At 36.6% G+C, this 22942-nt stretch overlaps 1 pseudogene across 1 annotated transcript; it reads right to left on the bottom strand.

The window, feature by feature from the left end:
• Positions 1-892: 892 nt before the first annotated feature.
• Gm9696 (predicted gene 9696) lies at positions 893-22178 on the bottom strand (annotated as a pseudogene). The gene is made up of 5 exons (NR_037189.1): positions 22055-22178; positions 20476-20698; positions 15069-15888; positions 13588-13759; positions 893-2603 (listed from the first exon to the last, which is right to left on the bottom strand). The product of NR_037189.1 is annotated as a predicted gene 9696 (transcript).
• Between the last annotated feature and the right edge of the window lie 764 nt (positions 22179-22942).

The raw sequence follows: 22942 nt of genomic DNA, 5'->3' as shown, positions 1-22942 counted from the left end.
ACCCTAGGAGTACCAGACTACTCTAGCCATTTCTGATTCCTTCTCAGCAATTTGCAGTTAGGTATACCAATCCAGAGTAGAGTTCTTCTCAAATCCTGACTGAAACTCTAATACTGTACTAATGGTGCATGTGGTTTCTAGGGAATTTCCAAAACCCATTCCATGTAAAGAACAAAGAGTTGAACATCCAGGAATGACATAACACCAAGCCACGGAGAAAGAGAAGTAAGATATTTAGTTCAAACACACCTCTTCTCTCCCTAAGTGGGAAGACTGCCAATGAGGTTCTGTGTTGATGGTTTATAGGACTCTGGGTCCTCATCTTTCTTTTATTGGTTATGTTTAAATACTCTCTTCTGGCCCTCTCCAAATATCTTCCTCAAATATGTTCTGGAACAAAAACTGTCAACTGAGGAACCCACATCCCCTTACCATATCTTCCTATATCCTTCTAATTATTCCTCAATTTGTGATCAATACTTCCTGAAGACAACCAATTTTCATCAAGTGTGGTTTGATATCATGACAATATTCTTCCTCATTCACAAATGAAACAAGCAGAGTAATGTTACATACCATGTTATAGCTTCACAACCAACAGCAAAGAAATCTTCTAGTCAACCTTTTCTTCATGTTCTTAACACAGCTTAGTATCTGTATGGCAAGGAAAAGGCTCACATGGAGAAATCTAAGACACCAATGAAGTAATCATACCCAAGATGAAAAAAACAGCTCTAGCTGCAGAAAAACATTAATGAAAATATATTTGGAGATGAGGATTAGATTATGAACTAAACTCACAAGACACACTTAATTCCCTTGTACAAAGTTTATACAGCATTAGGAAAAAAGCACCAAACATGTCCAACAATCATACACAAGCAGGAGATTCACCAGGACATAAGAGAATTAGTATTGATTTTAAAGCATCCAAGTTGATTGGTACTTAAAGGAATATGTGTTCTATCATTACAGGGAAGCAAACATGTATGGAGATCATCAACTCACATAACTCTCTGAATATACAGTCTCTGCATACATAATGTTTCATTAAAAATTCAAAAGAATACTATAAATATTTCTACTTACAATTTATAGTTGGTTAGATACCATCATGCATTAAGAGGCATTGTTCCACAATAAATAAAATCTACATAGGTTTCCATCAGTTTGATCTTATAAGAGTTTAAGGCATAAATGTTCAATCTTTAGGAACAACTCATGATCAAGTTAACTTCCTGCAAAATACAAAGTGTTCCTATAAAAAGCAGAATATAAATTTTATGAGGAGTGAGTGAAAACAAATAACTTAATTCACCTAGAGCAGATTATGCTAATGGATAGAGAGCACATGGTTGGAAAACACAGCACATTATAATACTCAAGCCATACAAATACCATTACAATTGTACCTATCACATTTTCTCCTCATTCATGGTTGTTTTTCTTTACTCCTCTTTTTATTCCTTTTTTAAAAATAATATGTCACTAAACAGCTTTGGCTGTCCTAGAACTAGCTGCATAAATCAACCTAGTCTTAAACTCACAAAGATCTGTCTACCTGACTGCCTCTCTGCAACTGGGCTCCTGGAGAGTAATGTGCCAACCCATCCAGTCCTCATGATTCCATTCCATTTTTACTGGGAATGGTTTTCTTCATGTAATACATTCCAAATTTGTCTGCCATGAAACATCTAAAAAGGGTTGGCATGTAAACAAACAGTTTTTTTCAATTCTTCTGACATTCTTAACTACTCAAAGTACATTTTTCACCACAAATAGAAATTAATATGAATAATGAAGTATTCTCACTTTAACAGTATTTCTAAGATCAAGTAAGTGAAGTCACTTTCTCAATATACATATACAGTAACCTTTACCCAATTTGAAAGGAAGCTTTATCCACAAGTCAGTTAATTTTGTGCCCATTTGTCATACAATTTTTCAAAATATAACTGTCACATTTCTTTATTGATTACCCAGCTACATGCTTTATTGACTTATAAATTTTCTTCTAACCAATTAATATACTTATCTCTTATTTTTAATCCTAAATTTAAAAATACTGGAGCTTTGGTGAATGATAGGGCTCCATGTATTCCTTTCTCTATATGCTCATGAGTAACTTTCACTCCAACATTTCTAAGCCGTGAAACGTAAATAAGACTATCATCTCTTAAGAGATCATGTTCACAAGTGACAATGTATGTTAAAGGCAAACTCTGTAACTGGGTGTCATTGACTAGCAAAGGGCACAACCTGCTATCCACAAGTACTGGATAGGAAGCATTCAATTTTCCAAGAACTGGTTCAGTATAAACGTAGTTCTTTTTGTACTTCTCAGGAAGGAAGTCACTCCAGTTAACAAACTTGAACAGGTGTCTTGACTCTGTTGGCATATGCTCATTTCTCAGTGCAGCCTGGAGTAGAACTTTGTCTTCAGTCACATATAGGCATGCCAACTTAATTATCATCTCCCTGGTCAGAATTGGACCATGTTGATACTCTTGATGAGAAGGTAGCAAAGTATCAAGCAGCTGAAGTCCAGGATACATCAAGGCTTGTGCTTTAATTCTGCCTTTAAAACTTGGATCATTCTGTAGCTAGAAATGGAATGAAATCTAATGAATCAATAGCTTTCAAACAGAAGGACTTGCAACTTCATTTTAGTACCCAGAGGTAAATAAGTTCATCTGAAACTCTAGTGAATTTTTTGATGACATTCAGTATTATAGACATGAGAGTGCCATTCTACTTTTATCCATATAGAAATAATATACACTCTTTCGCTCACACTTGTCTTCACATATGCTAACCAAACTGGAAGATGATCAGAAACATTTTAGTGAGGATGACAAGATTTTTATTTATGATATTGGATTTTTTTCATATTTTTTGTTTTTAGAAATTCAGCTAGTGTGTGTGTGTGTGTGTGTGTGTGTGTGTGTTTAGTAAATTTATTGAACATCTCAAGGTTATTCTTGAACACAGTATCCCCTTGTTTCAGTCTCCCAGTTGCTGTAATAATAATCATGTATTACCATGTCTAGTTTCCTTAAAATAATTTTTGACTTGAGTAACATAATGAGCAAAATCTGCTAATGAAATGAGATATAATTGCCAATAGTTACACGTAAAGTGTAAAGGAACTTGGCATGCTCTAGAAAGCATTTAACATTTATGTAAGTAGCATGGTGTGATAGACAACACAGAGAGTAATTTATGATAATCAGAAGATCAGAGAAGGATATGAAACCTGTTTCTTATCAGGAATAAGAGGAGTCATGAGTCTGCAGCTATATTCTTTTCGTCTTGTATACTTCGCAGCAGTGAACCTAAATGTCACCTGTGCGCATGAGTACTGCAATAGCACCTTCCTCTACAGCAGTTCAGCAACAGTGACGGCGTCTGCTGCCAATCCTTGGGAAATTCCAAGCTATGAAAAGTGCTCTCAAGGACATGGCCTCATAAAGGCAAAGGACTTACACAAAATGAGAGAATTACATGAAATCCCATTTGCTTAACACAAGGCTAACCATCTGACCAAATCCAAATTGCAGCACAATAGAAGTGAGGTCATGCAAGTTCAGGAAGAAGGAAAAAAAAAAAAAAAAAAAAAAAACTCTGTAAGAATGTTTTTCCCATGGTCCTTATTCTTCACAATGACTTTGGAATGGGAATTTTATAAATAAAGGCAGCCTCTCAGACTAGTAGAAAATGCATTGGCAAGTATAACAAAGAAAAAAAAAAGAGGTAAATCCATGTGAAAATTCCTTCATCTATATCAGAAGTGCTGTCCCCAAGTATGTTAGCACACATGATTATACTTGATAAACAACATGGTTAAATTTCAATTTAACCTTTTTATTTTATATTGAAATACATAAAAAAATGAGACAATAATAAGAGCAGAGACTGAGATGTTAGTTTAGTCAGTAAAGTATTTGCTAACCTGAGTACAGCGGGCCAAACAAGGAAAACTGGGCATGCAGACTATACCTGCACCCCAGCACTGTGTGATTAAGGTTGACACATGGGAATCCTTTAAATTAACTGGGCATTACTTAGCTTAATGTTTTCTAGGCTCTCATAGGAGAGACCCAGTTTCAAAACTCAGGCAAGGAAATTAAAATCATAGCTGCTTCCCCTCATGGTGTTATAACTGTACCTGCTAGTCAGAGAATTGCTCAACTTGCTTTAATCCCTTTATGTCAGTCACCATATAGATTCTTTAAAAATGAGAGAGGACAAGGTGGCTTTGACTCCTCTGGTGTGAATTGGGTTCAATCTATTACTAATCAGAGACCTAACCTCAAATTGACATTTGATGGAAAAAGCTTTGAAGGATTAATAGATACTGAAGCCTATATGATTATAAGAGGGCAGGACTGGCGCTCAAACTGCCCCTTGACTGATTCCTTAACTCACCTTCAAGGAATTGGGTACGCTAGTAACCCAAATCATAGTTCCAAATTGCTAACCTGGAGAGACAGGGATGGAAAATCAGGAAAAATTCAGCTGTATGTTATGTCAAATTTGCCTGTAACTCTATGGGGAAGAGATCTCTTGTCACAGATGGGTGTTATAATGTACAGTCCTAATGAGGTAATGATTAAGCAGATGTTCAGGCAGAAACCTCTGCCTGGTCATGGACTATAAAAGAAGGGACAAGGAATTAAGACTTTTGAGGATCCTAAACCTCACTCTAATACAAGAGGTTTAAAGTATTTTCAGTAGTGCCCACTATCTTGCCTGCATCCCACGTGGATAAAATCCAATGGCTTAATGATATTCCGGTGTGGGTGGATCAGTGGTCCTTACCTAAAGAAAAAATAGAAGCCGCCTCTTCGCTAGTGCAGGAGCAGTTAGAAGCAGGACATTTAGTTGAATCTCAGTCTCCTTGGAATACACCAATTTTCATTATCAAGAAAAAATCTGGTAAATGGAGACTGTTACAATATTTTAAAAAAGTTAATGAGACTATGGTACCTATGGGACCTTTACAACCTGTGCTTCCCTCGCCAGAAGCTATTCCTAAGGGATACTATAAAATTGTGATAGATCTGAAAGATTGTTTCGTTACAATTCCTTTGCATCCAAAGGATTGTGAAAGATTTGCTTTTAGTGTTCCTTCTATAAATTTTAAGGAACCTATGAAGAGATATCATTGGACAGTTCTCCCACAGGGCATGGCTAATAGCCCTACCTTATGCCAAAGGTTTGTGGCACAGGCCATTCAGCCTGTGAGACAACAATGGCCAATGATTTACATCATTCATTTCACAGATGATGTTTTGATGGAGGGAAAATACCCCCAGGATTTGCTTTTGTGTTATAGAGATTTACAAAAAGCTTTAGCTGAAAAAGGATTGCAAATAGCTTCTGAAACAAACTCAAGATCCTTATAATTATTTGTGCTTTAGACTCACTGATCAAGAAGATAGTTATTCGCAGAGACAACTTAAGGACTTTGAATGATTTTCAAAAATTGTTAGGTGATATTAATTGGCTTCGCCCCTATTTAAAGCTTACTACAGGGGAGTTGAAACCTTTATTTGATATTCTTAAAGGGAGTTCTGATCCTACCTCCCCTAGATCCCTAACCTCAGAAGGATTGCTGGCCTTACAGCTAGTGGAAAAAGCTATTAAAGAGCAATTTGTCATTTATATAGATTACTCCTTGCCGTTGCATCTGTTAATTTTTAATACGACTCATGTGCCTACAGGATTGCTATGGCAAATTTCCCTATAATGTGGATACATTCGAGGATTTCTCCTAAACGTAATATCTTGCCATATCATGAAGCAGTGGCCCAGATGATTATCACTGGAAGGAAGCAGGCACTAACTCATTTTGGCAAAGAGCCAGATATTATTGTTCAGCCTTACAGTGTAAGTCAAGACACTTGGCTGAAGCAGCATAGTATGGATTGGTTGCTTGCACAAATAGGGTTTAACGGAACTATAGACAGCCACTACCCCCAAGATAGGTTGATAAAAATTTTAAATGTACATGAGGTGATATTTCCTAAAATGACTTCCTTACAGCCTTTATATAATGCTCTATTGATTTTTACTGATGGCTCCTCTAAAGGGTGAGCTGGATATCTTATTAATAACCAACAAGTTAGCATAGAGACTCCTGGCCTTTCGGCTCAGTTAGCCGAATTAACAGCAGTCTGTGCATGAGGCTTTTAATATCTTTATTGATACTTTATATGTTGCAAAATCAGTACCCTTATTGGAGACCTGTGGTACATTTAACTTTAATAAGCCATCAGGATCCTTGTTTTCAAATTTGCAAAACATCATTCTTGCCTGGAAAAAATCCGTTTTATATTGGCCACATACAAGCCCTTTCTGGTCTTTCTGGACCTTTAGCTGAAGGCAATGATTGTGTCGACTAATAGGAGAAGGCTTAATTTCGGATCCTGTTGCTTTGGCCAAACATGATCATGAAAACTTTCATCTCTCTAGCCATACCTTAAGGCTCTGACATAAGATCATTAAGGAGCAGCAAGAATGATTGTAAAACAATGTCCTAAATGTATTACATTATCTCCAGTGCCACATTTAGGAGTCAATCCTAGAGGTCTTATGCCTAATCATATTTAGCAAATGGATATAACTCATTATGTGGAATTTGGAAAATTAAAATATATACCTGTTTGTATCAATACATATTCAGGATTTCTTTTTTTCTTCTCTGCATACAGAAGAGGTTCTAAAAATGTAATTGACCATTGCCTACAAGCCTTTAATGCCATGGGATTGCTTAAACTTATTAAGACAGATAACGGGCCATCCTATTCTAGTAAAAATTTTACTTCATTTTGTAAAGAATTTGGCATTAAACACAAAACTGGAATTCCTTATAACCCCATAGGACAAGGAATAGCTGAACGTGCTCATCGCACCTTAAAAAAAATTGGCTTTTTAAGACAAAACAGGGGCAGTTATATCCCCCAAAGTCACCAAAGGCACATCTTGCCTTTGCTTTATTTGTTCTAAATATTTTGCATACTGATATTAAAGGTCAGTCTGCAGCAGATCGCCACTGGCATCCAGTTACTTCGAAGTCTCATGCCATGGTAAAGTGGAGGGACCCACTAACTAATGATTGGAAGGATCCAGATCCGGTTCTAATCTGGGGAAGGGGTTCGGTCTGTGTTTTTTCACAAGAAGAAGATGGAGCGCTATGGCTGCCCAAGAGATTAATTCATCAACTGAACACAGATTCTGAATCTTCTAATAAGTATTACTCTGATGGTGGCTAAAAATCCTCTTTAACCAAGAAGTCATTTGGGAGCACAGGCTCCCAGAGAAGCTGCAGTTTTCCTGCAATTCTCAGAGCCAGGCAGCCCACTAGGAGGCCAGAGACTGAACTTGAGCCTTGATAATTTGCAGTTGAATAAAGTACCTGGACTTCCCCAAAAGAAGCTTTGTATTGTTACTTTTCACTGTATGGACTTTGTTTTTCAAGCAGGTCAATCAATACCCTTCAGCCTGACTGCTGTGGTGCATCCCTGCCCTCAAGAGCTTGCAGGTGGCAGCTACTAATTTTTATTCTAAAGGCATTCCAGCACATATTGTGGTTTTTGGTTTAAGTTGGGACTAAAGTTTGCTATTAGGGCCAGAAAAGCAGAAATTTCAGATATTAGAAGAATGTTGTTTTTATTCTGATAAGACGGGCTTAGTCTCTTAGCTGGCCTCCAGTTTTCCACCCTTGCTGCTATTGCAAGGTCCCCTTGGTTCCTCAGGCTGTGGAAATATTAGGAATGAGGAGGGTGACCTCTAGCTCTTACTATAGCCTACGAGCCACAAATCGTGGTGTTGCAAGTGACATAATTCTTGTAGAGGCCTTACTGAATCTGAGGTTGACAATTCTCCTTTGGGAGCTGCACAGTACTCAGAAATGTGCATGCTGGTTCATGATAATATGAATCCAGTATGGGCACCAGCATGGGTATAAGGCTAAACACTGCAGGGGATGGTCCAACTTGACCATTTCTAAGTTCCCCGAGAGACACACCTGGTTTGGATGGAGGTTGGTATCGAGTTCCAGTTATAACCAAAAGTATCTTTCTAAGGCTCTGCCTCCCCTCCCCAAAAGATACCAACAGCCATGATTGTGGGTTGTGACAGCATCCATAGGAGGAATTGGGTCAATGCTCCCACAGCCATGGTTAATGCCCGCTCATCCAAAGATGAGAAGATCATTTGATCACCTCAGTTAAGTGTGACCTTATTAAGTTTAATTCAAAGGGGGGAGAAAGGTTGGAGACCACACCGTGAAAAGGCAAGCCCTTCACAGCCTCCCACCCTAACAAGCCAAATGGCCTTGTGCTAAGGAGCCGGTCATCACCCCCTCCTCTCTGTTCTCTGCCTGTCACCCAAGGCATTATATATTTATATTATATATTTATATATTTTATGTAATATATTTATAACATAATTATATCATTATATATAGTTAATTGTGTATATTATTTTCTGATATAATATTTTATAATAATAAATAATAATTTATTACTATTAAATTAACTTATTAATTGTTAATATATATATGATTAGAGAGAGAGTGTTTCTTTATGTAGTTTGGTCTGTCCTGGACTTTGTTCTGCAGTTCAGGCTTGTCTTGAACTAAAAGCTTGCCTTATTTATAATAGCCAGAAGGTGGAAAAAACCCAGATGTCCCTCAACAGAGGAACAGATACAGAATATGTGCTACATTTACACAATGGATTACTACTCAGCTATTAAAACCAATGAATTTATGAAATTCTTATGCAGATGTATGGATCTGGAGGATATCATCCTAAGTGAGGTAACCCAATCACAAATGAACTCACATGATATGCACTCACTGATAAGTGGATATTAGCCCAGAAACTTAGAATACCCAAGATACAATTTGCAAAACATATGAAACTCAAGATGAAGAAAGACCAAAGTGTGGATACTTCATTCCTTCATAGAATGGGGAACAAAATACCCATGGAAGGAGTTACAGAGACAAAGTTCAGAGCTGAGATGGAAGGAAGGACCATGCAGAGACTGCCCCACCCGGGGATCCATCCCATAAACAACCACCAAACCCAGACACTATTGCATATGCCAGCAAGATTTTCCTGACAGGACCCTGATATAGCTATCTCTTGTGAGGCTATGCCAGTGTCTGACAAATACAGAAGAGGATGCTCACAGTCATCTATTGGATGGAACTCAGGGCCCCCAATGGAGGAGCTAGAGAAAGTATCCAAGGAGCTGAAGGGTTCTGCAACAATAGGAGGAACAGCAATATGAAATAACCAGTACCCCCTGAGATTGTGTCTCTAGCTGCATATGTAGTAGAAGATGGCCTAGTCAGCCATCATTGGGAGAAGAGGCTCTTGGTCTTGCAAAAATTATATGCCCCAGTACAGGGGAATGCCAGTGCCAGGAAGTGGGAGTGGGTGGGTTGGGGACTTTCTGGATAGCATTTGAAAAGTAAGTGAAGAAAATATCTAATAATAAATTGTTTAAATAAATAAAATTAACTCAAGCAAATCAGTAGTCTTCCTCTACTCAAAGGATAAACCTCTCTTTTCTGAGAAAGAAATTCGGGAAACAACACCCTTCACAATAGTCACAAATTATAAAAAATACTTTGGTAACTCTAGCCAACCAAGTGAAAGATCTGTATGAGAAGAACTTCAAGTCTCTGAAGAAAGAAATCTAAGATCTCAGAAGATGGAAAGATCTCCCATGCTCATGGATTGTCAGAATTAATATAGTAAAAATGCCCAGCTTGCTGAAAGCAATCTACAGATTCAATGCAATTTCTGACAAAATTCCAATTCAATTCTTCATAGAGTTAGAAAGAGCAATTTGCAAATTCATTTGGACTAACAAAAAAATCCAGGATAGTAAAAACTATTCTCAACTGTGGAGCATTGGGCTATGCACAGATAGGCTGGTATCTAGTCGAGCTGGCGTCTGAACCCTAGAATGGTGATAATTCACCTACATGACATGGTAGGTGTTCCTTCATGCTTCTGGATCTCTGGCTCCTGTCTAAGTTACTGCCTTCCTCAACCCCCACAAGAGAAGCATGGTTAAAAGTCAGGTAGGCAATGTCCCAAGCTTCTGACCTTCAGGCTAAACTCCTCCCCAGTTACCTAGCAACAGAAAAAGCACACTTTAAAAGGGGCTGTTTGGCCCCCTCCTTTCTCTTTCACTCCTTTTTTTCTCTTACTCCTCACTCTCACCCTCTCACTCCTCTCTCTTTTTCTTCTCCTCTCCTCTCTCTTCTTCTTATTCTCTAGCCCCCCCTTCTCACTCTTTCTACCTTCTCTCTTTCCCCCCTGCATTTCTACAATAAAGCTCTAAAGTCATAGACTGTCTCTCAGCTGTGCAGACTCTCGCCTGTGTGGGAACTTCTTCCCTCAGCCCTCTCTCCCTTAACCCCGGGGCTACAGAGTGAAACCCCAGAGCCCATTTTAGTTTCAGGGGCTGTCCCTTGTTCACCCCTCATCGAGTGGGTCAGAGGCTTGGATGCCCACCCGGGGCTGAGTGGAAAGTGTCTGGCAGCCCTCCCACATCTGCCTGTCCAGAACATAGGTGGAACTCTGGACAGATGTGGGCTATCCTCTTTCCCCAGGCCCCTTTTTAGTTGCCACACTCAGCAATAAAAGAACTTCTAGGAGGAGACCACCATCCCTGACTTCAAGCTGTATTACAGAGCAATAGTGACAAAAATTGCATGGTATTGGTACAGAGACAGGCAGATAGATCAATGGAATAGAATTGAAGACCCAGAAATGAACCCACACACCTATGGTCTCTTGATCTTTGACAAAGAAGCTAAAACCATTCAGTGGAGAAAAGACAGTATTTTCAACAAATGGTCCTGGCAGTCAACATATAGAAGAATGAAAATTGCTCCATTCTTATCTCCTTGTACAAAGCTCAAGTCCAAGTGAATCAAGGGCATCCACATAAAACCAGATACACTGAACCTAATATAAGAGAAAGTGGGGAAGAGCCTGGAACACATGGGTACAGGGGAAATTTTCCTGAACAAAACACAAATGCCTTTTGCTCTAAGATCAAGAATTGACAAATGGACCTCATGAAATTGCAATGGTTCTGTAAAAGATTGGGAAAAGACCTTTACTAATCCTACATCTGATAGAGGGCTAATATGCAATATGTATAGAAAGAACACAGTGTTCAATTTTTAACCTCTGTCATTATATTAGTTTTCAACCACCCATTCTATTCTTATTGTACATTACAGAATATTGTATAAGCAATGGCCAAGATCTTGTTTCAAGTTCAGCTTCCAGTGCGACCTCCAGCTTAGTTACAGTTTCGGTTACTGCAATGTTAGTAATTTCTCTGTTATCTGTCACTGTGAAATGGAGTCTAATAGAATAGTGGATCATGCTACTGAGAAGAGTAGAAGGCATATGTGTTTCAGTCATGTTGCTAAGTAAAAGTCACAATAGCTTTCATGAGTTAAACATTTTCTTATAAAAGATGACAGAGAACTTGAAAATGAGATATATATTTTTTTTCATTGAGAATATAAACAGTGTCTTGATATCCCAGCAGAGAAAGAGCTCAGTATGAATGTTAAAAAATAATAATTATGAGTGGGAAAATGGGAAAGGAAAATATTCTCAGAAAAATAGATACCCAAGATACAACATTGCATGCATTTTATATTTATGCAGCAAAATATCACAATTTATGATTAATGAAAAACATATCATCCGTATGCAAAATAAGATCATTGTCAATATGGCTATGAAATGGAATATATATATATATACATACATATACTATATATATGTAGTGTCTATGAACAGTGTTAAATAATGTTTCTCTGTACTATAACATCATTGGTTTCCACTTGTCAAAAAATTATGTTTATATAGTAAGACTGAATGTGAAAGGAATTGGATTCCCAAGAAATGTATTGCACTTAATAAATTAAATAGTTTTGTTATGTTTACTTACAGCACAAAACATATATCTTCATATATCTTATGTATTCAAGTACAGCTACTTGCGTTTTTCTATTGGAGGGCCACAACCTACTTCAGAGCCTTTTTATACACTGTTGGACCCACCAAACAACACACTAAAATGATTTAAGAATATTTTTGAGTGATTTTAGGTTACAGAAGATGGCATTTCATTGGGATTTGTATAATAGTTTGATAAAGGGATAGTTTTCATAAAATAAATTAATTAGTCTTGAAGAAGGAGAACTATTACTGGTTGGATAGTAAGATTAAGTAAAAAAAAACAAAACAAAATATTCAGTAAATTTCAACAAATACAAAATTGGAGACTACATCTACTTTATAAAAAGAAGCCAGTCTGTATAACAAAAAGGGTACAGAATATTCATTTTCTTCTACAAAAGCATTTGTGGGATTTTGAATTATCTATTGGATTTAGATTGCCTTTCAACATATTCCCTATTTGATAGTGACGATTTAGCTATAATGACCAAGAATTCAAATATGTGGTGATTTAACTTTATTACAGTAGAAATTCTTCTAAGCAAGGTATATTGGCTGATGTTATCTATGACAATCCACGTGTTCACCACATTGTCATGGTTACTCATCAATATCAACTGACCTAGATTTAGAATCATGCAGGAGATGGAGATTGAAGCTCATATCTGGGAGTGTCTATGGTGTTATTTCATATAGAATAAAGGTGTAAATATTCATATTTAATGTGGGGGTACCACTATATTATTTGAGGCTTCATAAGAAGAAAAGAGGAATACATAGAAATGAAGGTAGGTACCAGAAATCATGTCCCCAGACTTCTTGTCTTGGGAGCTAGGAGCAAGCAGACTCACACTCCTAGAGCTACAGCTATAATCAACTACCACTGCCATGCATTTGCTGCTCTGGTGCACTTAATATTCCAGGGGCCAGTATAAGTTATTCCCTGCATTTGCTTCTTGTTGATTGTTTAGTTTCAGAGGAGAAATTCTCTAACACATTCTTTACCTATAATTATACAAAAAAATTAAGAAATTCTTTATAGATTTTCTAATTAAATTCAGTAAGTATGAAAAATGACAATAAAAACAAAAATTAAATATTGAAATGAATAGAGCAGTTCAAAAAAATTGGTGAACTTTTGTCTAACATTGTAAGGTAAGCCAGGGTTATCATTACAGTTTTCTAATACTTGGTTCTTGATTTTCTGGTTTGGGAGGCTCACAAAGTCAAGGCCTTCACAAACTACAGAGCAGTTCATGAAATCTTATCAAAAGCCTGTTTTGAAACAATAACTTTAAAAGAGAAAGTTGCACAGTCCTTGGTATAGTATTTAGCTGGCAAACACACAGCCATTTGTTCAATGCCTTAAACCTTTCTCCAACCCTCTAAAAGTGTAGGATTTTAAAAGCTGTCCTTAGCATTAGGCAATTAAGCCACATCTAAAGTGATATCATGCAAAATGGATAATCATACTTGTTTAATTTAAGCTTCAGAGATAACAGTATAAGAATAATGTAAACACTGCTTCCTTTGCTTTAGGATTAAAAGATATATAACACATACAACATACCAGTTGAGTCACTGTTGCTGCCAAGGCACCCCCAGAACTGTCTCCCATAATGCAGATGCGTGTGGGATCCACTCTGTATTTTGCAAGAATATTTTCCTGGAGAAAGAACTTGATCACATGAACACAGTCTTCAAGGGCAGCTGGGAATGGATACTGAGGAGCAAGCCTGTAGCTTTACATGTAGATCAAGCAAAAACACAACAAAACCCTTGTTAAAGTTATGCAAGGAAATATCTCAGACTCACCAACAGATAACCTGCTATATTGGCTCTATTTTGAATCCTTTGTCTTACCAATTAACCTGAACTTACTGGTAATGTCTGTCTTAAAGTAAGGAGTAGATTTTAGTTAAGGGTTTCAGATATTGGTTCTAAGTCTAGTTTTGCATTATGGAACTGGTGAGATACACAGAAGATATTAAGCTCTAAAATAATATGTATTTGCTCATGTTTTAGTATATTATTGTAAGTGTTGGCAAAAGTTTGTTGTGAATATTAATTCTTATTATCTTTATAATATCTTGAAATGTTCAAGTTATTCAAATATTTTTACCTAAAAGGGTTAGTTAGAAATAAGAACAACTCTAAATCCACATAGTGTTTAGGAACAGGTCAAATAAAATCTAATATCTCAAGGATATAATGAGTATACATTTTTGTACATAAAGTAAAACTTTTAATTTTACTTGCAGATAAAATGAGATGCTTAAGAATACTGGAGTTAAGATTCCAAGAGATGTCATAACTCTAATAAAAATATGCTTATTATTCTGGCCTCACTCTAGTATATAAAATGGCAGAAATCAAAAGAAATACTGATAACTTTGAGGACACATTGACATAAAAATTATAAGAAAGAATAATATCAACAAAACCCCCCCCCCCCCGTAGGATATGTGTATTTGTTGGTTGGGTGACAGCTCTGAATAGACCAAGGTTTGTTGTAAGTGCCTGGACTGTGGTTAGAAGTATCCGGGGATCCATCCCATAATCAGCTTCCAAAAGCTGACACCATTGCACACACTAGCAAGATTTTGCTGAAAGGACCCAGATAGAGCTCTCTCTTGTGAGACTATGCTGGGGCCTAGCAAACACAGAAGTGGATGCTCACAGTCAGCTATTGGATGGATCACAGGGCCCCCAATGGAGGAGCTAGAAAAAGTACCCAAGGAGCTAAAGGGATCTGCACCCCTATAGGTGGAACAACATTATGAACTAACCAGTACCTCTGAGCTCTTGACTCTAGCTGCATATGTATCAAAAGATGGCCTAGTTGTCCATCACTAGAAAGAGAGGCCCATTTGGACTTGCAAACTTTATATGCCCCAGTACAGGGGAATGCCAGGGCCAAAAAGTGGGAGTGGGTGGGTAGGGGAGTGGGGGGGGAGGGTATGGGGGACTTTTGGGATAGCATTGGAAATATAAATGAGGAAAATACCTAATAAAATTATTTTAAAAAAAGAAGTATTGTCTTTCTCTTACTCTATTCCCACAACAACAGCATCAAGCTTGTTTGCTGTCCATCTGTTCAGATCATCATAGGCTGATATCTCTGAAATGAAAGGAATAAATAAAAAGTGGTTCACTGTAAATAGCAAACAATGGAAACACAGAAACAGTCATGAATATGCTAGAAGTGTGAAATGTGTTTGGTGAGTTGACTGACTAATTGACTGATGACTGATTGATCCATTGATTGGAACTCAGTAATCACTTATTGTCACAGGCAACATTCTCTCTGAGCTCATGAAGAAGATTGTCTGCAACTCATTACCAATATACTCCATAAAACTCTTGGGAGACCTATTAGAAAATATGCAATTGTGTTGAAGAAAACATTGTAGGCTCCATTATAATTTTGACAAATTTAGAGATTCACTATAATTTTTATTTATTGAAGGAAGTTCTCAATGAAACAATATAAACTTAAATGTAAGACAGGGTGTATTATTTAGTACAGTTAGAACTAATGAATTGTTTTTTGTTTTTGTTTTTTTTTTTTTGTTTTTTGTTTTTTGTTTTTGTTTTTTTTGGCCAGAGGCTTACATATTTATATAAGTTCAGGCAATTTAATAAATTTACAATTAAACTTTAGGCTGCCATTCTGTATATAATTGACAATTTTAATTTTTACTAGAATAAGAATGTGCTCTTGCACTTATTATTTCTTACAAAATTAACTGTAGCTAAATAGTTTATACACTTAAAGGAGGTAGAAAAAGAAAATACTTTCCTGAAATTTTAACAGAATTTATTGTTGAATGTCAATTATTCTCTTAATTAGCAACATATACTCATTTACCTGCAAAGCATAAATTGACATCCATCACATTAAACATAAAAATAAAAATTGACAGAAAATGAACAAGAGGACATGATACATGACTTTAGTAAAATGCATAATAATTTACTGAGAATTCTGAACATTTGGAGAAACATATATAGATAGGTCAATATGTTAGAGGTAGCACGGACAGTAAGAGGACAAGATAACAAAAAGTGAATAAGAAGTTTACACTTCAAAATTTGACATAGATTCATCAACAAATTGGTGCTATTTCTGAGATGTTTATTAATAATCAGTGTGGCCATATTTTCACATCATGATAGGCTGAAAAAGAAGGTAATATAAATGACAAAATGGTGATGAGCCACCTATCAAGAAATAATAGGGATAAATCTAAATGATAGTCTACACAGTGTGGGGTAGAACAAGACGATGCTCAGAATTTATGCCCAGAACATCTTATAAAATGTAGAAGGCTGAAAGACTGTAATAAAAGAGAGAGACAGAGAGAGAGAGAGAGAGAGAGAGAGAGAGAGAGAGAGAGAGAGAGAGAGAAAGAGAGAGAACATGATAGTCACTGTGGAGGGAAGTTTGCCATTCTTATGTTCTTGGGAGTTTTATTTATTTTTTCAGTTACTCCTTGAGAAAGTGATATGATTGTATCTGTTAAGGAATTCACGTGATACACTAATGACAAGGTATGCAAATCAGTCTGTAGCTGAATTAATTGAACTTACATCCAGCAACAAGGTTAGAGATGTGAAATAGCACAAGTCAGTAGGATGGGCATGGGGGCTAGATTGGAAGCAAATAGAGAGTAGAGAAAAACTTGCAACCAAAGACTGAAGAATAAAATACTGGAATGTGAAGAATACTAATATTGGTAAAGTACAAACAATTAACTTATTTCATCATGGTTTTAGCTTTTCTCTTGTTTTAATATTGCAGTTGCAAATGAAGGGAGAAAGTAAAGGGGGGAAGAGGAAGGACACAGGAATTTCTTTCATACAAGCTAACAGAGTAGAAAAGAGCAGTGGTTTCTTTAGATTATACTGCTTTAAGAAAGAATCAAGTGGCAAGAAAGAAAAAACATGGAAACAAATCTCAGAGAAAATGATTAGGAAATAATTTTAACAACAGCGAGCTGACCGAGGTGATGGCAGAAAAAAATAGAATATTTAGGAATCAAAAAGGGGATACAATTACAGGTCAAAGAAATCAGGTGATGATTTGAAAGAAAATATAATTCCTAGGGAGTACAGATTCATCTTGCCCAAAAAATAAGCATGTCTTACCCAGGATATAATAGAGAGGAATGAAAACTGGAGTAACTAATATGCCAGTAACTTTCAGAAAGTGCAGCCTGTTAAGGAAAGAGGTGGACTAGGAGACACCAAACATGCACTTATATCCCATAAGGAGCAGGTAAAGTTTGAAACAGTCTGGAAATTTTGAAATGTCACTGTAGCAAAACAGAGGGCCTAACTGCTTCTAAGATGTGGCAGTTTCAATCACCATTGAGAGCATGCATGGCCTCTCTGTAGAAGCCTTAATCCTCTGGATTCTGCTCAGAGGTCCTTTGCTTTCTTCTCTAACTGTGGGACTTTAAATATGTATATATACATATGATTTACATTTCAAATGTTATTGCCCTTCCCAAGTTTCCTGTCTGTTTCCCATCCCTCCTCCCTCCTGCTTCTATGACAGAGCACCCCAATCCACAACTCACTCCAGCCTCATAGCCCTAGCTTTCCCCTAACTGGGGCATGGAGCCTCCAGGGACTCCCTTACCACTGATGTGAGATGAGGCAATCCTGTGCTACATAAGCAGCTGGAGCCATGAGTGCTATTTGGTTGGTGGTTTAGACTCTGGAAAATCTGGGGAGTCTGGTTAGTTGATTTTGTTGTTCTTCCTATGAGATTGAGAACCCCTTCAGCTCCTTTAGTTATTCCCCTAATTCCTCCCTTGGCTGGAGCATAGTCTGAAGTAAAGACCATCCAGACATTGCACCACATAGGGAGCCATCCCATCTGCAGGCATCAGACCCAGACACAATTGCTGATGCAAAGAAGCACTTGCTGACAGGAGCTTGCTATGGCTGTTCCCTGAGAGGCTCTCTCAGAGCCTGACCAATACAGATGCAGATGTTCACAGCCAATCTTTGGAAAGAAAGTATTTCTTAATCTATTTGTTTCTTCACCACTAAAACGTGAAGATAATACCTATCTGAAACATGCTCATTCAGTTGGCTACCCAGCTTTCCACAGTAGCCTTTCTGCTTATCATAAAACGTTCACAGATTATGAGGACAAAATACTGGATATTATAGTTAAGCTATGGGTTCATGAAGGAAAGGAGTGCTATCACCTGTTTGATACATCTGTCAAGAGCAATACACCAAAATATTCTGTGTAGAGAATACTTAAGTCATCAAAAGTCTAAAATGGTATGTGTTTATGTTTCTGTCTGGCTCTCTGTTTCAGCTACTACACTCACTTCCAGGCAAGAGCTGACTCTTCAGCTTTATAACATTTTTATAATTTTAGTACAAAGTGATGCTTTGTCTTCTAATCCTCAATATTGTTATCACACTCTACAACTTGAAAAAACTTTTAGCTATAGTATGGCAGCAACTATATTATTTCATATTTAACAATTAATTCCTGCTTCACATCAAAACCAAATTCACACATTATCTTTCCACGAATCCATCCCTTAAAGGGTAATAACAGAAAAAAACTAATACAAGGACGGAAACCACACCCTAGAAAAAGCAAGAAAGTAATCCCTCAACAAACCAAAAAGAAGACAGCCACAAAAACAGAATGCCAACTCTAAAAACAAAAATAATAGGAAGCAACAATTACTTTTACTTAATATCTCTTAATATCAATGGACTCAATTCCCCAATAAAAAGACATAGACTAACAGAATGGCTACACAAACAGGACCCAACATTCTGCTGTTTACAGGAAACCCATCTCAGGGAAAAAGACAGACACTACCTCAGAGTGAAAGGCTGGAAAACAATTTTCCAAGCAAATGGTCTGAAGAAACAAGCTGGAGTAGCCATTCTAATATCTAATAAAATCAACTTCCAACCCAAGTTATCAAAAAAGACAAGGAGGGACACTTCATACTCATCAAAGGTAAAATCCTCCAAGAGGAACTCTCAATTCTGAATATCTATGCTCCAAATGCAAAGGCAGCCACATTCATTAAAGAAACTTTAATAAAGCTCAAAGCACATATTGCACCTCACACAATAATAGTGGGAGACTTCAACACACCACTTTCATCAATGGACAGATCATGGAAACAGAAACTAAACAGGGACACAGTGAAACTAACAGAAGTGATGAAACAAATGGACTTAACATATCTACAGAACATTTTATCCTAAAACAAAAGGATATACCTTCTTCTCAGCACTTCATGGTACCTTCTCCAAAATTGACCATATAATTGGTCACAAAACAGGCCTCAACAGATACAAAAATATTGAAATTGTCCCAATGATCCTATCATACCACCATGGAATAAGGCTGATCTTTAATAACAACATAAATAATGGAAAGCCAACATTCACGTGGAAATTGAACAACACTCTTCTCAATGATACCTTGGTCAAGGAAGGAATAAAGAAAGAAATTAAAGACTTTTTAGAGTTTAATGAAAATGAAGCCCCAACATACCCAAACTTATGGGACACAATGAAAGCATTTCTAAGAGGGAAACTCATAGCTCTGAGTGCCTCCAAAAAGAAACTGGAGAGAGCACACACAAGCAGTTTCACATCATAATAAATGTTATTTAACATATGTGATTAAGTTATTTTACTCTAAGTTACAAGTATATTAGTTGTACTTTCAAGTTTAAGATATCAATATGTTAAGATTTGAATGTCCAACAAAACCATCTTGTTTCTACTTGATTGTTTTACTACCAATTTTTATCTAAGACAGAATGTGAACCATGACCAGTACTTTCCAATGTGACTCTGTTAAGATGCATATATTATGGAGAGATGGGATCCATCCCATAATCAGCTTCCAAATGCTGACACCATTGCATACACTAGCAAGATTTCGCTGAAAGGACCCAGTTATAGCTCTCTCTTGTGAGACTATGCCGGGGCCTAGCAAACACAGAAGTGGATGATCACAGTCAGCTATTGGATGGGTCACACGGCTCCTAATGGAGGAGCTAGAGAAATTACCCAAGGAGCTATAGGGAACTGCAACCCTATAGGTGGAACAACAATATGAACTAACCAGTACCCGGGAGCTCTTGTCTTTAGCTGCATATGTATCAAAAGATGGCCTAGTCAGCCATCACTGCAAAGAGAGGCCCATTGGACTTGCAAACTTTATATGCCCCAGTACAGGGGAACGCCAGGGCCAAAAAGGAGGGGTGGGTGGGTAGGGGAATAGGGGGGTGGGTACGGGGGACCTTTGGGATAGCATTGAAAATGTGAATGAGGAAAATACCTAATTAAAAAATGCATATATTACTCAAGCAAACATTGTACTGACAAATTCCTGTCAACAAATTATTTCAATATGAATATATCAATAGCATGCATATAAAAGCATACTTACTGTAGCTTCCCAAGACAAAGGCACCACCATGAATAAAAATCACAGCTGGTCTCTGTCTTTCAGGCTTCCTCTTTGGCAAGTACAGACGAACAGGAATGTGGCTGAAGTCTGTGTCAATAACTGTAATGTTTTCATCTGAAACTGCTTTTGTAAAGTGAACTGATGCTAAAATTACTAGTACATCTTCATATTTCATGAGACCTATGTTATCACAGAATGTGGCCTATAAAAACAAGACAAAATTTTAAACATTATATATTTTTATTGTAGTAACATCAGTGTAAAAAGGAGATGACAATAAAACAAACAGTGTGATAATACGCCAGATTTTTATATTCTAATTTTATTTTGGAAGGAAGTCTCACAAGATTATGTGTGGATATTTAACAAAACTCTTTCAAAATACCACATGAATTGTATAATAATACACTCATTTTCTCAAGGCTATATTATAAAGAACTTTAGTTTTTGCTTTCACATGAGAAAAATCAAAATTTTTATTGTCTTTGCAATCTAAATTGTGATCCAGTGCTAAAATTATCTAAGTTTTTAAAATTTTCCAGGATGAACTTTAAATACAACTTTGTTTCTTCTATCATTTAAAAAATACAGGACAATAACTCATAATTTCGAATACATTGTGTATATGTTAATGATATATGCATAATGATTGGGACGATGTGAACCTAAGAAAGTAACAGCATCTTATTACAGTGGAATGTTTTAATAGATAATGTTGTATTTTTGATGAAAGGATGGATATTTCTGACCCTGGGGTTTAAATACTTGTGAAATAATCAAAAGACAACTGACATGGGATGGCTCCTGTATTCATTCTTCAACTGAGGAATCAGAACATCTGAAAAAGAGAACTGTGGGAGAACTTATAGAGACTCAGAGATGATCAGTTTTAGATCACTGCATCATAGAACTGTGCCTCTTTATTTTAAGCCCTGAAATGCCATCACTTCTGATCAGCTACTGATTTTACAGCCTTAGATTTTTCATCCTCTATCTGTTAGAGCTGTCAAAGGACATTTCTGCCACATGCATACAAGAGTACAGTTGAACCATGCAGCTTGGGGCCCAGATTTCAGCTTTTACTCTCTTTGTGCACTCCTCTGGATATCTTTTTTTCTCTCATATAAACTGATAGAGTTAGAGGACAGTGGAGAATAAGAGGGGATCTATGTATATGCAAAAATGTATATATAATATATCATCAAATGTGTAAGTTTATAACTATACAAGAAAAATTATAGCAAGTATATCCACACTGTGCATTTTAAGATAACCCCACATTTTCAACAATTTAGAATTGGAGACAGACAACAGAAGCTGTGAAGATAATAACAAATGTCCTGATTTAATATTAAACAAGTACTGTTAATAATAATTAATATATTTATACTATAATATAATTATATGAGCAGTTTTTTTCCTTAGAATGAAAGCAAAAATCAAATTAACAATATTCCTTAAAAAGTAACACTTCCCCCCAAATTATAATGTTAATAGTATTGTCAAAATAGTCTAAAGCTTTCTATCTTAATCACTGAAAATATTATTTTATTCTTACCACAAGGTTACAAGTTTTAGCAATCGCATCCAAGGCCATTACTTTCCAGGTTTCTTCAATGTTGTTGGGCACGGGTGTATAGATATAAGATAAAAAGCTAACACAAAGCAGTCCAAAACATAGAGCCTTGAATCCCATAGTATCCCAGGCTCTTTAAAGTGCAGAGATTAAAATATTTCCATAAACACTGAATAAAAAGCCACAGAATATGTACACTGGGAATCCTCTCAGTTAAGACAAGTATTCTCATGATGCAGAGCTGATTCTTAGTTCAAAAATTACAGTGCCAGTTCTAACTTGTTGAGCCGTACACTCTGAAGTAGATGTTGAAATTCATCAGCTGATGTACTTATTACCAAAATGTAATTTAAATTCCCTGTAGTGTTTCTTCACTCTGTGATATTGATGTCAGCATGAAATAGTTTTAGGAAATCAGGGCTCAAATACAAGCATTGGACTTTTCTTGAATAATCTTTTGTAGTTTTAATATTTTCTAACAGGTTTATAGAAATTTAGTTGATATCCAGTCCAAATATATGCTAATATCATCGCTAAGTATTATTACCAATGTTAACAAGCTATGCTGGAAGGGACCAAGTTTGAGAATGAAAGAAATCCACCAAGATAAAACTTTAAACCTGGACCAGAATTACCAGAAAGTTCAGGACAAATAGTTTAGCAAGCATTCTGGCTTTTAGAAGATAAAATGATATCATGAATCAAATCATGAGTCAACATGGCTTGGATTAGCTGCTTGGTGTTAGTAAAATCCTGAGTGTGCCTATAAGAGTGTTTCCAGAAGAGGATGTTTGTGTTGCTTGTGATGCTCACAGATGTGATTGGATACCCTCAGATGTACTGAAAGTATGAGTAGAAGAAAACTGAAAA

Source organism: Mus musculus, chromosome 3 (assembly GCF_000001635.26).
Source record: "Mus musculus strain C57BL/6J chromosome 3, GRCm38.p6 C57BL/6J".
NCBI classification, from domain to species: domain Eukaryota; kingdom Metazoa; phylum Chordata; class Mammalia; order Rodentia; family Muridae; genus Mus; species Mus musculus.
Note: the sequence above shows the minus strand (reverse complement) of the source record. Positions and strands in the feature narration are given on the sequence as shown.